This window comes from Jaculus jaculus, chromosome 21 (genome assembly GCF_020740685.1).
Source record: "Jaculus jaculus isolate mJacJac1 chromosome 21, mJacJac1.mat.Y.cur, whole genome shotgun sequence".
Lineage (NCBI taxonomy): Eukaryota > Metazoa > Chordata > Mammalia > Rodentia > Dipodidae > Jaculus > Jaculus jaculus.
In genome coordinates, this window is record NC_059122.1 from 5,128,641 (window position 1) to 5,144,532 (window position 15,892).

The following is a 15,892-nucleotide window of genomic DNA, read 5'->3' on the forward strand; positions in this document are numbered from 1 at the left end:
AAGTGCTGGGATTAAAGGTGAATGCCACCATGCCCAGCTAGAAATATTTTTAAAATTTTTTTTGGCTGAGGAGCTGGCTTAGTCATCAAAGACACCTATTTGCAAAACCTGACAACCCACGTTCAGTTCCCCAGTATCACATAAAGCCAGATGCACAAAGTGGCACAGGTGTCTGGAGCTCATTTACAGTGGCAAGAGGCCAGAGGCCCTGCTGCATCCAATCTCTCTTTCTGCTCATAAATAAATAAAAATATTCGTAAGTTATCCACAGAATGGGAGGGAAACGTTGATAAATTATGCTTCATAAGAGATTGATATTCACCATAAAGAACTCCTCATATACAGTATCAGGAAATTAAACAAGGGCCGGGGAGATGGCTCAGAAGTTAAAGGCACTTGCTTGCAAAGCCTGCTGGCCAGCATTCAAATCTGTAGTACCCACGTAAAACCAGATGCACAAAATGGTACATTTATCTGGAGTTCATTTGCAGTGGCAAGAGGCTCGCTCTCCCTCTCTCTCTGCTTCCAAATTACATGCATACATGCATGCACACATACACACATACATGAATAAAAATAAGCCAATGGGCTGGAGAGATGATTTAGCAGATAAGGCATTTGCCTGCAAAGCCAAAGGACCCAAGTTCGATCCCCCAGGACCCACGTTAGCCAGATGCACAAGGGGGTGCATGTGTCTGGAGTTCATCTGTAGTGACTGGAGGCCCTGGCACGCCCATTCTCTCTCTAATAAATAAATAAAAGTAAAATAAAATAAAAAACAAGCTGAACCAGGTGTGGTGGTACATATCTTTACTCTCAGCACCTGGTAGGCTGATAGAGGATCACCAGCCTGGGCTACAGAGTGAGTTCCAGGTTAGCCCGGGCCCAAGTGAAACCCTGTTTCAAAAAAGGAAGGGAGGTGAGCCAGGCGTGGTGGCTCACACCTTTAATCCCAGCACTCAGGAGGCAGAGGTAGGAGGATTGCTATGAGTTTGAGGCCACCCTGAGAATACAGAGCAAATTCCAGGTCAGCATGGGCTACAGCAAGACCCTAACTCAAAAAATAAAAAAAGAAGCAAACAAACAAACAAAAAGGCTGGAGAGATGACTTAGCAGTTAAGGCACTTGCCTGCAAAGCCAAAGGACCCAGGTTCGATTCCCCAGGACCCAGATGCACAAGGGGTGCTGTAGTGGTTTGATTCAGCTGTCCCCCATAAACTTAGGTGTTCTGAATGCTAGGTTCCCAGATGATGGAGATTTAGGAATTAATGCCTCCTGGAGGGAGTGTATTGTTGGGGGCGGGCTTATGGGTATTAAAGCCAATTTCCCCTTGCCAGTGTTTGGCACACCCTCCTGTTGCTATTGTCCACCTGATGTTGGCCAGGGGGTGATGTCCACCCTCTGCTCATGCCATCGTTTTCCTCTGCCATCGTGGAGCTTCCCCTCGAGCCTGTAAGCCAAAATAAACCTCTTTTTCCCAGAAGCTGCTCTCAGTTGGGTGATTTCTATCAGCAATGCGAACCGGGCTGCAACAGGCGCACACATCTGGAGTTTGTTTACAGTGGCTGGAAGCCCTGGCAGGCCCATTCTCTCTGTGTCGGTCTCTCTTCTACCTACCTACCTACCTACCTACCTACCTACCTACCTATCTATCTATCTATCTATCCATCCATCCACCCATCCACCCACCCACCCACCCATCCATCCATCCATCCCCACCCTCTGCTTGCAAATAAACAAATAAATTTTTAAAAAAGAAACAGATAAAGCCAGGCATGGTGGCGCACGCCTTTAATCCCAGCACTCACTCAGGAGGCGGAGGTAGGGGAGGCAGAGGTAGGAGGATCGCCATGAGTTCACAGCCACCCTGAGACTACTAGGGAGGTCTAATTTGAGTGTGTTAAATAAAAGAGACACATTAAGTTTTTTTAAAAAGGAGGGAGGGAGGGAAGAGAAAGAGGAAAGAGAACAGGGGAAAGAGAGGAGAGAGGAGAGGGGAGGGGAGTAAAAGGGACAGGTAAAACAGCTCAGTAGTTAAAGGCCTTGCTTGCGAAGCCTCCTGGCCTGAGGTTCAACTCTCAAGCCACTCATGTAACCCAGACACAAGAAGCGGCACAAGCAGGCTGGAAAGATGGCTTAGCAGTAAAGGTGCTTGCCTGCGAAGACAAAGGGCCCAGGTTCCATTCCCCAGTGCCCACATAAAGCCAATGCACAAGGGGGTGTGCATGTGGCGTTCCTTGGCAGCGCACAGAGCCCTGGTGCAAGGAGGAGAGGCGGCACAAGCACACACGGGTATTGTCACCCACACAGAGAAAGGGCAGCCTCCTGCTGCCGCAAGCAAACTCCACACACGCGCCACTTGGTGCGTCTGGCTTTATGTGGGTACTGGGCAACTGAACCCAGGCTGTCAGGCTTTGCAGGCAAGTGCCTTTAACCACTAAGCCATCACTCCAGCCCAATAACTTTTTAACAACTTTATTTTTATTTATTTATTATTTGAGAGACAGGAAGGGGCAGAGAGAGAATGGGCATGCCAGGGCCTCCAGCCACTGCAATCCCCCTCCCAGGTTTGATTCATTTGCCTGAGTGGCTCACAGAATTCAAGGAAAACGCTCACTTACACTTGCGATTTTACTACACAGGACACAGACAAAGAGACGCACAGGGAAGGTACAGGGGACGGGTGTGCTGTCGGTTCTCAGCACACACCACCTCCGCATGCTCAGCTATCTGGAAGCTCTTGGAATTTGGTGCCTAGGGGTCTTTATGGAGACTTCACTTCAGGGGTATAATTGCTAACAGGAATCCAGCAAGGCCTGTCTACTTAGGTTCTTTAGTATTCCTTCTCCAAGTAAGGGGCAGGACCCCTTCTGAAATGAGAAGCATCTTATGACTTACTCTATAATGAGGGTAGTCCAACAACTGCTTTATGGTCAGCTCAAAGACAGAAAAATGAGACCATCACAGGGTCCTCATTAAGGAAGAAGAGTCTAGTTTATATGGTCTGCCTTAGGGAAGAATTTGAGTCAGAATTATACTCAAAATCCAAACTATGCCACACATGGTAGCGCACACCTTTAATCCCAGAACTTGGGAGGCTCTAGTTTTGAGCCCACCCTGAGACTACATAGGGAATTCCAGGTCAGCCTGGGCTACAGCAAGACCCTACTTCAAAAGAAAAAAACAGGCTGGAGGTATAGCTCAGCAGTTAGGGTGCCTGCCTGCAAAACCTAACCATCTGGGTTTCACTCCCCAGTAGCCATGCCCAGCCAGATGCACAAGTGGCACATGCATTTGGAGTTCGTTTGCAGTGGTTGGAGGCCCCGATGCAACAATATATTCTCTCTGTCCTTGCAAATAAATTAATAATATCAAAAAATGGGGCCAGAAAGATGGCTTAGTGGTTAAGGAAGTCACCTACAAAGCCAAAGGACCAATGTTCAATTCCCCAGCACCCACCTAAAGCCAGATGCACAAGGTGGTGCATGTGTCTGGAGTGTGTTTGCAGTGGCTAGAAACCCTGGAGCACCCGTTCTCTGCATGCCCCCCTAAGTATATAAATTAATTAAAGTATTTTTTAAAAATATATCAAAAAAACAAAAAAAAAAGAAATCCAAAACATTGGAATATTACAGTTGTTCACTACTGGTGGGAATATGGGAATGGTAAATTAGCTTGTTCGAACCAGAGTGTCTCCATTTTTAGACTCTGACCTCCATCTCACTGTAACTATGTGACCCAACCATCCATCCCAATTATCACCTTCCCAAATGACCCCGACTACCCGGTCAGATCATCACTGCCCTGACGCGACCTAAGCCCACAGTCAAGGTGCAATGCCCTGCAGCCAAAGAAAACCAATACCACATGGTCCCATGAGTGTTCCCTAGTCTGTAAGAGGAGTTGGGAACTGCTTCTGACTTGCCTGGCCAGGCCAGAGCCCTTCTCACGTCAGCCCCCCCCCCCATACCCCATAAAGCCTGTCTCTGCTGTTGAACCAAGTCTTCCCCACTCCCTGTCATTTCCCGCTTTTTCTAATAAAGCTGTTAGCTTATAGAGGTTCCTCCAAAAAAAAAATTATAAAAAGAATTGTCATGCTCTATATAATTTGAACGTTAACATCACCAAAGGTCTAGGCTTAGTCCCAAACACGGCACTAAGGGAGGTAGTAGAAAGTTGTTTTTTGTTTGTTTGTTTTTGAGGTAGGATTTCACCCTAGCTCAGGCTGACCTGAACTCACTCTGTAGTCCCAAACTAGCCTCCAAATCACAGCCATCCTCCTAACTCTACCTCCCAGGTGCTGGGATTAAAGGTGTGTGCCACCATGCCCAGCTGGTAGTAGAAACTTTAAGATAAGGAGCGCCTTAAAAAATTGTCTAGTGGGCTAGAGAGATAGCTTAGTGGTTAAGTGCTTATCTGTGAAACCTGAGGACCCTGGTTTGAGGCTGGATTCCCCAGGACCCATGTAAGCCAGATGCACAAGGGGGCACTTGCATCTGGAAGGCCCTTCTGCGCTTATTCTCTATCTGCCTCTTTCTTTCTCTGTCACTCTCAAATAAATAAAATAAACAGCGCGGTGGCGCATGCCTTTAATCCCAGCACTTGGGAGGCAGAGGTAGGAGGATTGCCGAGAGTTCGAGGCCACCCTGAGACTACATAGTTAATTCCAGGTCAGCCTGGACCAGAATGAGACCCTATCTCAAAAAACCAAATAAATAAATAAATAAATAAAATAAACAAAAAAAAACTTTAAAAAAATGGTCTAGTCATTATAGGTGTGCCCTTGATGGGGACAGTAGGACCGAGCCCCGTCTCTTTTTTTGTCTCTTAACTTTCTGGCTATGAGATAAACAGTTTTGCTGCCCACTTCCTCCATGATGTACTCTCTCATCAGATGCCCAGAAGCAATACGTCAGTTACAGATGGCACCCTCCAAAAGCGTGCACCAAAAAAAGCCATTTATAAGTCGATTACCTGAGGTATTTTTAATGTGTATACGTGTGGTGCACATGCAGGAGGCCAGAGGATCTTGGGTGTTTTTTTTAAATATTTTTAATTTTTTTATTTATTTGACACACAGGGAGGGGAGGAAGGCATGCTAACCTCTGCAAACAAACTCCAGACATCTAGCTTATGTGGGTCCTGGGGACTCAAACCTGGGTCCTTTGGTTTCGTAGGCAAGTGCCTTAACTGCTGAGCCATCCCTCCAGCCCTGATCTACCTGTTTTGAGACAGGGACTCTCACAGATCTGGAGTTCACCGACTAGGCTAGACGGGCTGCCCGGCAAGCCCCAGGGATCTTCCTGCAATTACAAAGCTGCATTTTTCCCTGGGTTCTGGGTATTGAACTCAGGTGCTCATGTTTGTGAGGCACTTTACCAGCGGAGCGGAGCGTTAACAAGAGGCATGGCTCAGCACCTGCAATGCCAAGTGCCTGGGAGGCCAGAGGAGGGTCAGGGGTTCAAGCTCAGCCTCCCCAACACACCACGTTCAACATTAGCCTGGGCTGCAGTAAGACCTTGTCTCAGAAAAACAAAAGGCCAATGGTTGTTGTTGCTATGCCCAAGACCATGTCAAAATGCCCTTGGCAGTGGCTTGTTGGAGGAGTTTGGAAAAGTTTGAGACAGCCTGGGATGCTGTAAATAGAGCCTGACAGGCAACCTTGTTGGGGGCTCAAAAGACCAGAATGCTGACAGGCACACAGCCAGTAAAGGCTGTACTGATGCGGCTGCACAAGGAAATAAAGCCTGTGCTGTCGAGGGAATGAGAGGCTACCTGTGTGCACTACGCCGTGGCAGAGAATCTGGCTGATTTAGTTCATGCTCTGACTTCATGGGAGGCTGATCTTTTAGTTTCCCTGGTAGAGAAAATTTCAAGGCAAAGCACTCGGGGAATGGTCTGGGCATTATTTTTAGCCAAATTTACATGAAGAACTGGGAAAGGAAAGAAATTGTTTGGAAAACTTGCAGTTTGGCTTGCAAAAGGGACACATTTAGAGATGAGGATGCTGGGCGTGGTGGCGCACGCCTTTAATCCCAGCACTTGGGAGGCAGAGGTAGGGGGATCATGGAGAGTTTGAGACCACGCTGAGATTACAGAGTGAATTCCAGGTCAGCCTGGACTAGAGCAATGCCCTACCTAAAAAAAGGGGGAAAAAAAAAGGACAGTGCAATTGCTAGAGTTTAGTACTTGTACTGGCCAAACTTTCTTTTGAGAAACAGTTTAAGGGGCGGGGGTGGGGGTGGGGGTACTAATTGTGGCTACTGTTTCAGAGATCTCAGTCTACGATCACCTGGTCCCATAGCTGTGCACCTGAGGGGAGGCAGAGCCTCTTCACAGAGAGGGTCTATTGGGAAGACCCGTTTCCTGTGCGGTATCCAAAACGCAGTGTGACAGGACAGAGCAGAGCGGAGGAGACAAACCCACATTCCCCGGGGACTGACTTCCTCCGGCAGCAACCCAACCCATTTCCCAACAGCTGATCCAGCATGAGCTCAACAACCTAACCGACTGATGAAGCGCGCCTTCGTGATCCAGTCACCTCTTACCAGCATCACCAGTTAGAGAGCACACGGGCCTTTCCTAAGAAGTGTGCGGTTATGGGAGGCCAAATAAACCAGGCGGTGGGCAGCTGGGTGGAAGCCAGTAGAAGCAGGGTCCGACAGGGCCATCAGGGAGCTACGGGCTGTGGAAGCCAAACCTGCAATGGAGACCCCAGACTATGTGCCCAGGGGAGCTGCAGGCAGTGCAGAGCCAGGCTGAGAGCTGCCGTGCGCAACGCCACATCCTTCATTCCCAGTGTGCCCAGCATGCTAGACGCGGGCACCGGGGCTGGGAGTCGGCCCTGAGAGGTTCCACTCTGACTTTGATCACAACCCCTTCCTTGCTAGTTTCCTTTTTTATCTGTTGGAATAGTATCCTGTGCCACTGTATCTTGCAAGTTTGTAACTTTTTTCCAATTTTTTTTTTTTTTTTTTGAGGGAGGAGAGAGGAGAGAGGGAGAGAATGGGCGCTTTAAGGCCTCCAGCCACTGCAAACGAACTCCAGACACATGTGCCCCTTGTGCATCTGGCTTACATGGGTCCTGGGGAATGGAACCTGGGTCCTTTGGCTTTGCAGGCAAGCAAGCGCCTTAACCACTAAGCCATCTCTCCAGCCACTGCAATTTGTTTTTTGATTTCTTACAAGTGCTCAGATGTAAGAGTTGCTTTGAATCTCACAGGACTTTTTGAATTTGGCCCTTTTTTTGCCTTTTTCTTTCTTCTTTTCCTTCCTTCCTTCCTCCCCTCCCCTCCCTTCCCCTTCTTCCTTTCTGTGATGACAGAATCAAACCCAGGGCCTTGCAGGAACTAAGCAAGTATTCTAGAAACCACTGGGCAACATCCCCAGACATGCACTGAGGTACTCTTTACATTTTGCATTGTATGATGAACATGAACATTTGTGAGCCAAGAATAGAAGGTTAACTGTTTGGATCTTAAATGTCCTCAGTGGCCCATGTGTTAAGACTTGTCAGTGCCCAGCCTGGTGCTACAGCGAAGTGGTGCCCCTTTAAGAGGTAGAGCCATGTGGGAAATTTCCCGTCCCTGGGGAGGGCGGAAGCCCGCCCCTTCAGAATGACTTGCTCTCACTTCCTGCTAAGTATGGGGTCTTATCACTGCCATGCTAGTCACTGCCATGCTCTGCCGGCCCTCCGGCCCTCCGTGGGCCCAAAAGCAATAGGGACAACTACTCGCTAAACGAAACTCTTTACAAGTTAACTGACGGGTGTTGGTGACAGTACCAGGCAGTAAGTGACACTACACGATCTAGTAACTTCCTCTCCAGGTATACACCTCAAATTTAAAAGCAGAGTCTCAAGCCGGGCGTGGTGGCACACGCCTTTAATCCCACAGCACTTGGGAGGCAGAGGTAGGAGGATCGCTATGAGTTCGAGGCCAGCCTGAGACTGCACAGTGAATTCCAGGTCAGCCTGAGCTGGAGTGAGACTCTACCTTGAAGAAAAAAAAATTTTTTAAAGCAGGGCCTCAAAGAGATGCATGCATACCCACGCAGCATTATTCAAAACAGCTAAAACAAGGAAACAACACAAGTGTCTAGATGTGCAAAACAAAGGAGATTCTACAACATACTACTACACTGTGGGTGAACTTTAAGGATATTTTGCTCAGATAAGCTAGTCACAAAAAGATAACTAATGATTCAACTTATATGAGATCATCACAATCATAGAGAAAGTAAAATGGTGGTTAACTAGGGTGCAGGACAGACATAATTTTTTCATCCTCATCATTATTTGGGGTTGTCTCAGGACCCCTCAAGGCCCTCACACTTGCACAAAGTACACTAAACCACGAACTCTCTCTCCAGCCCATAAGTGCAGAAGCATTCTAGAGACAGACTGTGTTGTGCTGGTTATACTATTGTTTTTAATGTTTTATTTGTTTGTTTATTTGAAAGAGAGAGAGAAATAGAGAATGAGCACGCCAGGGCCTCTAGCCACTGCAAACGGAAGTCCAGACACACGTGCCACTTTGCATCTGGCTTATGTGGGTACTGGGAAATCAAACCTAGCTCCTCAAGCTTTGCAGACGAGTGTCTTAACCACTAAGCCATCTCTCCAGCCCGGTTGTACTATATTATTGGTGACGTAATGCCACTGAACTGCACGCAAAAAAGAACCTGGCCAGGTGTGGTGGCGCACAACTTTAATCCCAGCACTCAGGAGGCACAGGTAAGAGGATCACTATGAGTTCAAGGTCAGCCTGGGACTACAGAGTGAGTTCCAGGTCAGCCTGGGCTAAAGTAAGATCCTAGCTTGAAACACCCCCCCCCAAAAAAGGGGGGAAAGGGAAGATGGAAAAATAATTATTTTCAAACCATGTACCTAGTAAGAGTGTACCGTCAATACTCAAAGAACGTGACAAAACAATTCAGGGCTGGAGAGATGGCTCAGCAGATGAAGTGCTTACCTACAAAGCCTGACGACCGGGATCTACTTCCCCAGGCCTCATGTAAAGCCAGGTGCAGTGGTGCATGCAATTTGGAGTTGGTTTGCAACAGCTGGAGGCCCTAGCATGCCCATTCATATTCATTCTGATTCACTCTCTTCCCCACCCCTCTCTGCTTGCAAATAAATAAATGATAAAAATATTTGGGCTGGAGAGATAGCTTTGTGGTTAAGGCACCTGCCAGTAAGCCCAAAGGATCCAGGTTCAATTTCCCAGTACCAACATAAAGCAAGATGCACGAGGTGGTGCATACATCTACAATTCATTTGATGTCTGGTGCACCCATTCTCTCTTATCTGCCTCTTTCTAGTTCTCAAATTAATTAAGTTTTTTTAAAAAGGAATGACAGGGCTGGAGAGATTGCTTAGTGGTTAAGGAGTTTGTCTGCAAAGCCAAAGGACCCAGGTTCCATTCCCCAGGACCCATGTTAGCCAGATGTGCAAGGGGACACACATGTCTGGAGTTCGTTTGCAGTGGCTGGAAGCCCTGGCGCACCCATTTTCTCCCTCCCTCCCTCCCTCCCTCTCTTCCCCTCCCTTCCTCTGTCAAATAAATAAATAAAGAAAAATAAAGTATTTTTTAAAAAAAAGGAATGAGGGGCTGGAAAGATGGCTTAGTGGGTAAGCAGCAGCATCAGTGCAGTGTTTTCACAAGTGTGGACACTGCAGTGCGCTCCATAGGAGAGAAAGGAAATCGGTGCAGTGCCTATGTCACCAAGAGAACAGCGCGACTGCAGTGCGCTCCACACGAGAGGAAGGAGATCGGCGCAGTGCCCACGTCGCCAAGAGAACAGCGCGACTGCAGTGCGCTCCACACGAGAGGAAGGAGATCGGCGCAGTGCCCACGTCGCCAAGAGAACAGCGCGACTGCAGTGCGCTCCACACGAGAGGAAGGAGATCGGCGCAGTGCCCACGTCGCCAAGAGAACAGCGCGACTGCAGTGCGCTCCACACGAGAGGAAGGAGATCGGCGCAGTGCCCACGTCGCCAAGAGAACAGCGCGACTGCAGTGCGCTCCACACGAGAGGAAGGAGATCGGCGCAGTGCCCACGTCGCCAAGAGAACAGCGCGACTGCAGTGCGCTCCACACGAGAGGAAGGAGATCGGCGCAGTGCCCACGTCACCAAGAGAACAGCGCGACTGCAGTGCGCTCCACACAGAGGAAGGAGATCGGCGCAGTGCCCACGCCGCCAAGAGAACAGCGCGACTGCAGTGCGCTCCACACGAGAGGAAGGAGATCGGCGCAGTGCCCACGTCGCCAAGAGAACAGCGCGACTGCAGTGCGCTCCACACAAAAGGAAGGAGATCGGCGCAGTGCCCACGTCGCCAAGAGAACAGCGCGACTGCAGTGCGCTCCACACGAGAGGAAGGAGATCGGCGCAGTGCCCACGTCGCCAAGAGAACAGTGTGACTCCTAGACCTTTCACCCTCACAAGATGTGCCCAAACACTAAACTTAACGCTAAAGTACACTAAATCTAGTCACTTAATAAACGCTTAATGATGAATCAACTTTAATAATTCAAGCTGTTTAAATTACAATGGCTAATAAACAGGCAAAACATGATTAGGTTTAGTCCTTCTGCATATTTCATATTTTATGTACATTTAAAATATTTTCTCGCTTGGGAGGCAGAGGTAGGAGGATCGCCATGAGCTCAAGGCCACCCTGAGACTACATAGTGAAATCTAGGTCAGCCTGGGCTAGAGTGAGACCCTACCTTGAAAAAAAAAAAATTCTGACCACCAATGTAAGTGTGCAGAAAAAACACCCTCTGCATGCTACATGTGCCTCTAAGACAGCCTGGCTCTTCTCAAACTAGACGTGAGACCTTGTACTTCACTCTTCTACAACTCCTTTCCTCCCCTGAAAATGAGGATAATATCAAAAGGAATGGCTTACTATTTCTAAGGTCTTGAGATAGAAATAGGCATCAGGAGTATAAATTTGTTTTAAATCAGGTGTCAATTTACGACTATCAGCCTGTGTAAATTACTGACAAGCATTCCCCCCCCCCCCCCAGGCAGAAACTCACTCTGTAATTCCAGGCTGGCCTCGACCTCACAGCGATCCTCTACCTTGGCCTCCTGAGTGCTGGGATCACAGGCGTTGTGCCACCATACTCAGCTAATCATACCACTGTTTTTCCCTTCAAGAGCAAGGAACTGAACCCAGAACCTTGTACCTGGTAGCCAGGCGCTCTCCACTTCCTCTACCTATTTCTTTTAAAGCACAAGCTGTGTTTAGATTAGACCTCTGCTCATTTTTATTGAGGATTTCTCCCTCTTTCCAACTCACACTTCCCAATGCCCTAGGCTACTGCTTTCCAGTGCTAAATAGTCAACTTATCCAAACCGAAAGACAAAAAGACTTGTCCATAACAAGAACTCTCCCAGAGGTATTTTCATCTCAAAAACTCTTGGAAATTAAAATTTCTTAGGGCTGGAGGGATGGCTCAGAGGTTAAGGTGTTTATTCAACCTAATGCCAAAGCCTAATGGCCTACCTTCAATTTCCCAGTACCCATCTAAAGCCAGACAAGGTGGCACGTGCACCTGGAGTTCCTATGCAGTGGCACGAGGCCCTGGCACACCCACTCATTCTCATATTCATTCATTCCATTATTGTCCCTCCATCCATCCATCCCTCCCTCCCTCTCCCTCCTTGCAAGTAAATAAATAAAAATAGAAACATTTTGCTAGGTAGGCATGGTGGTGCACACCTTTAATCCCAGCACTCAGGAGGCAGAGGCAGGAGGATTGCTCTGAGTTCAAGGGCAGCCAGAGACTACAGAGTGAGTTCCAAGTCAGCCTGAGCTAGAGTGAGATCCTACCTTGAAAAACCAACCAACCAACCAAAAATAAAACAAACCAAAAAACAAGATATACAAAATTTGCTTAGAATGGTGGCCCACACCAGTAATCCCAGCAGAAACAGGCATAGGATTGCTGTTAATTTAAGGCCAGCCTGGGAACACCTCCAAATAATAATGATGATGATGATGATAATAATAATAATAATAATAATAATAAGCCAACCAAAAGATTTGCAAAATTGAGGGCCAGGGCGATGGCTCACTTTAAAAGTGCTTGCTTACAAAGCCTGTCCCAGGCTCAATTCCACAGAACCCACACAAAGCCAGATGCACAAACAACAGTTCCTGCAGGGGCAAGAGGCCCTGGTAGGCCCATGCTCCCCCAAGCTTGCACATATGTTTTCGCTCTCTCTCCGCGTCCCCTCCGTAAAAAAAAAAAAAAAAAAAAAATCACAAAAAATTACAAAACCGACTTAAAACTTAGGTACATGATAATATGTTACTAATTTATCCCTATTACTAAAAACAAAAATTTCCTCTACTTAGATGCTCACTGGGCTTTAAAAACATTAAATGTCACTCGCTTCCACTTCCACTTCCACTTCTGAATTATTTCAAGTAAGGTTTCTTGCTTTGTTTTGGTTTTCATTGGCCACACTAGCCCAAAGAAAATATGCGTAGAGGAGAAAGATTTATTTAAGGGTTTTAGGCAACTTTCTTTTAAAACAGGAAACATCTTGAATTTTTTTTCTCTTCCCCAAAAACGCATGATTTGTAAGTAGCACGCTGTACAACTTTATAGAAGGCGTCAGAGGTTAAACTCTACTGAGTTCATTAACTTACACACAGCTTTCAGATGAGACAGTATTTCATAATTTTATGTTTGTGGCAAAACTGCACAAGGGAGCAGTGTGTAGCAGCGATGTCCTAAGGAGATATTCTGAGTAAAGACTAGCTCAGTCAACATTTCTTCTTAAACCATCCCACAATTCAACACTTGAGAGCATGTTTTTTTTTTTCTCTCTCTCTCTCTAAATTATAGACCCAGTTGAAGTTATCCAAATTTATTAACTCACGGTTATTATTCCGAAAACAAAGAGGACATGTTGGTTCACAACGTGTTGAGTTTAAGACTCGGAAATAAAAGGCAATCCGATCTACTCCAGCTAATTTACTAAACGCATGCCAACGACACAACAATTCGAATTTGCTTTTTTTCTTTCTTTCTTTTTTTGGACACGAATCTTAATAGATTTACAAAAGGAACCATTCGCCCACCGAGCTAAAGGAAGAACTTTTTTCTTTTGCATCCAAAGAATCCGAGCCTAAGATCTCTCGTGCACACAGAAGGAAGAAGCATTGCTCCGATTTTGCATTTTCTAGTCTTTAAAAAGATGTTAACAACACCAATCGTCCCATTCACTTAGGGACTTAAAAAGCCCACCACCACGCTAGGGTGCTTGCTTTTTTTTTTTTTCCCCCTTTTCTTTCTTTTTTCGATGTAAACGTGTCCATTCTTTTGTAACGCATGCAGCTCAACAAAAAGGACCAGGAGGAGTGTGCACACACACAAATACACACCAGCAGCAGTGCCGTGTTGTTTACAAATAGAAAACTCACAGTTTCCCACCACCACCACCACCACCACCCCCCCAACCTTCCCCACGTCCAAGCGCGCTTTCTAACTAACCTCCATTCTGCTGGGCGATCGCGAAATAAAAATCCTCCGACAGCGAGCCCCGGAAGACCACCCCCCTCCCCGCAACATACACACACACACACACACCCCGCCTCCCACAACCCCTTCTTTCTGGGAGTATGTCGACGTCCGAGGGGAAACGAGGCACAAGACAAGTGCAATGCCCACGAAGAAATGCTTTTTTTTTTTTTTTGCAAGCGAGGCCCGTTTACAACCAGGGATCCTCCCCTCCAAGGATGCCTCCAACAACAGGTTTCGGGGGGAGGGGGGCGCTGAGGCCGGGAAGATGTGGGTGATGGAGAGAAGTGGGAGAAGGGGGAGTCCTACGTTAGTTTTATGCATTTCCCCCCCAGCAGCACCACCACCGACGCTTCATCTCGCAGCCTTTTCTCCCGCCCACAACCCAGGACCCCCCTTCTCTCCCCCCCCACGCCGCCGAGGCCGTGGAGTTAAGTGTCGGGTTTCGCGCTGGTCCAACCACCCCCCCCCAACCCACCCACCCACCCAGGGGCTTCGAGACGGCCGACACCTGCGAAAACGCGCAGGCGGCCGCGACGGCGGAGGGGCCGCCGGCGGGCCGCGCACACCCCCCTCGACACGGCTCTTCCCCCCCCCCCCACAAAGCCCCGCTGCACGACGGCGCCGGGACCGCCAAGTACCTTGCGAGGCCCTTGTGCAGAAAGGGAAAGGGAGGTGCTGCGGGGTGGAGGTGGGCGGGGGGGAAAGGGGGACGGAGGAGGGAAGCTTACAGGCGCGCTCGGCGCCTCCTCATCTCACGGCTTCCCGTTTCCCCCCCCCCGCCGTCGCCGTCGCCGTCGCCGCCGTCGCCGCCGCCGTGAGGCCAGGACACGACGAGCTCACGACTCGGGCGCCATGTCCGCCGCCGCGCCGCGAACTGCATTGTGGGGGAACCAGGGTGGGAGGGGCGGGGTGGAGAGAGGGAGAGAGAGAGAGGGGAGGGGAGGGGAGGGGAGCGCGAGAAAGAGGAGGGGCCGCGGAAGAGGGGGGCCGGGACGGACGGAGCGCTGGGGGATAGGCTTGCGAGAGCGGGAAGCGAAGCCTCCAGGGAAGGCGGGGAGAAGGTGGGGGAGAGTGCCCCGCACCCCTGACACACACACACACACACACACACACACACACACACACACACACACACACACACAATCTGCGCCGGGTCCAGCCCGGGCGGGGGAGGGAGGGGCTTGCGCCCGGAAACAATGGGGAGGGGGCGGACCCCCCCTCCTTACGCCCCCCTCCTCAAGCAAGGGTCCTAGTCCCCCTTGCAAGGCCGGGAGAGGCGTGATTATCCATTGCATCCCCCGCCACCACACACACACACACACACACACTTAGAGCCTCCCGGGGAGCGTGCACGGGCGTGCAACCCACGTCCAGCTCCTGAGCTGCTGCTGCCTGCAGAGCCCGAGGCCCTTTGGGCGGGAAAAAAAATAAAAGGAGGGGGAAGGTTCGGGTGTCTGGCTCTGCTGGTGCATCCTCCGAGGGTCCCGGGCTTCTGCAATCATTCCATTGTCTGGGGTTTGGCGGGTGAAGGCGTTTGCCTGCAAAGCCTGAGGACCCAGGTTCGACTCCCCAGGACCCGCGTAAAACCAGCTGCACAAGGTGGCGCGCGTGCGTCTGGAGTTTGTTTGCATTTGCGGTGGCTGGAGGCCCTGACGCACCCATTCTCTCTCTCTCTCTCTCTCTCTCTCTCTCTCTCTCTCTCTCTCTCTCTTTCTGTCTGCCTCTTTATCCCTCTATTTCAAATAAATAAAAGAAAATATTAAACAAGAATAATTCCACTTTCTGAGCACCAACTGGGAGCTAGCAAGACCCCAGGGGCCGCCCCCACCTTTGCTCCCTGCCTAACATACATCGTACCTTTTTTTTTTTAAGCCTCGTAAAAGGCCTGCAATTTAGGAATTAATTCAAAAGGTGGATTTTAAGAAACAGACTTTCAAAACTCTTTAGTTGCAAGTAGCTACCATCTCTGGGCCTCCTCTCCCACTTCCTTTTAAAATCTGTGAGGTTCCTCTTAAATTCACAGAGAAGACTGAAGTCTGGTATTTTTTTCTTCTTTTTTTTTTTTTTTGGCTGAACTGTTTTCTTAGGATTTTATTATTATTATTTATTTGAGAGAGAGAGAGAGAATGGGCATGCCAGGGCCTCCAGCCAATGTAAATAAACTCCAGACATATGCACCACCTTGTGTAGCTGGCTTCCTCGGATTCTGGGGAATCGATCCTGCGTCCTTTGGCTTTGCAGGGAAGCACCTTAACCACTAAGCCATCCTCCAGCCCTTGTTAGGATGTTTTGTTGTTGTTTTTCTTAAGATCCGAGATTGTTTGGCCAATTTGTGACCTCAACTCAACT

The 15,892-nt window shown here is 48.8% G+C and overlaps 1 protein-coding gene across 5 annotated transcripts in view; it reads right to left on the bottom strand.

Moving 5' to 3' along the window:
* Tut4 (terminal uridylyl transferase 4) overlaps positions 1 to 14,307 on the bottom strand; it is a 112,166-nt gene extending 97,859 nt beyond the window's left edge. For 4 of the 5 annotated variants that reach the window (XM_045139145.1, XM_045139142.1, XM_045139141.1 and 1 more), the window contains exon 1: positions 14,182 to 14,307. The gene's annotated coding sequence lies outside the window, so the exon portion shown is untranslated. The remainder of the gene's footprint in view (positions 1 to 14,181) is intronic. The other variant, XM_045139144.1, reaches the window with a different exon arrangement.
* Positions 14,308 to 15,892: the final 1,585 nt, after the last annotated feature.